Source organism: Amblyraja radiata, chromosome 37, assembly GCF_010909765.2.
Source record: "Amblyraja radiata isolate CabotCenter1 chromosome 37, sAmbRad1.1.pri, whole genome shotgun sequence".
Taxonomy (NCBI): domain Eukaryota; kingdom Metazoa; phylum Chordata; class Chondrichthyes; order Rajiformes; family Rajidae; genus Amblyraja; species Amblyraja radiata.
Window position 1 is genome coordinate 11673820 of NC_045992.1, and position 1203 is coordinate 11675022.

At 39.6% G+C, this 1203-nt stretch overlaps 1 non-coding gene across 1 annotated transcript; it reads left to right on the plus strand.

Annotated features, from left to right (window-relative positions):
* Positions 1-928: 928 nt before the first annotated feature.
* trnaf-gaa lies at positions 929-1001 on the plus strand. The gene has a single exon. It is a non-coding gene; the product is annotated as a tRNA-Phe (tRNA).
* Positions 1002-1203: the final 202 nt, after the last annotated feature.

Below are 1203 nucleotides of genomic sequence, written 5' to 3' on the forward strand. Positions count from 1 at the left end.
TGAAATACACAAGATCCTGAGGGGTTTTGCAAAATTGATGTGGAGATGATCGATAGGACATGTTTAGAGGGATATGGATCAAACGCTGGCAGGTGGGACTAGTGTAGCTGGGACATGTTGGTTGGTGTGGGCAAGTTGGGCCGAAGGGCCTGTTTCCACACTGTATCACTATGATTCTATGACTGTATGACTCTAAGATGTCTTCTTTTGTGGGAGAATCTAGAACAAGAGCTCATCAGAAAGATGAGAAAGATATTGTCCGAGACTCTCATGCTACTAGAAACCTCCTTTCCACATCCACTCTATCTGGGCCTTTCATTAAGTCGATAGATTCTTGATCAGAACATGATTAAAGGTCAATGGGGGTAAATGGATATGTGGAGCTGAATTATAATGTAGTTATAGTTATAGGGAATATTATAGTTATATCACCAATCTTATTAAAAGAAGATACTTGATGGACGTGTCACCTTCTGATCCTGGATATTATCTTCATGTAATGGATGGACTAATGATCTTCTGAAACTTCCAGGAAGTGGGATGATCTGGAAACCATCAAATATATCACCACTACTGCAGAAGAAAAGGAAGAGAGAAACTAAAGAACAATATAACCGAGTTAGTTGGATATCATTTGTCAGGAGAATACTGGAATCTGTTATTTAAGATTTGATAATGAAGTGTTTAGAAAATCATAATTTAGTTAGGCGGTGTTAATATGATTTAATGGAAGAGAAATTGTGTTTGATCAATGTGGTGACAAATGAAAAATGAAGCAAGATTTTTCATTGTACCTGTACCTCTGTGTACTTGGACCTTACAATAAACATGACTTGATCTTCCATCACATTGATCATCCAGAGTGGATTAGAGAATGGATAAAGGATTGGTGAAAGCACAAAGAACATAAAGTAGAATAATGTGAGTAGCCGAAATAGCTCAGTTGGGAGAGCGTTAGACTGAAGATCTAAAGGTCCCTGGTTCAATCCCGGGTTTCGGCAATGGTATTTCTGAATTTAATCTTTAAGATTTAAGAGAGAGTTAGATAGAGCTCTAGGGGCTAGTGGAGTCAAGGGATATGGGGAGAAGGCAGGCACGGGTTATTAATTGGGGACGATCAGCCATGATCACAATGAATGGCGGTGCTGGCGCAAAGGGCCGAATGGCCTCCTCCTGCACCTATTTTCTATGTTTCTATCTTGC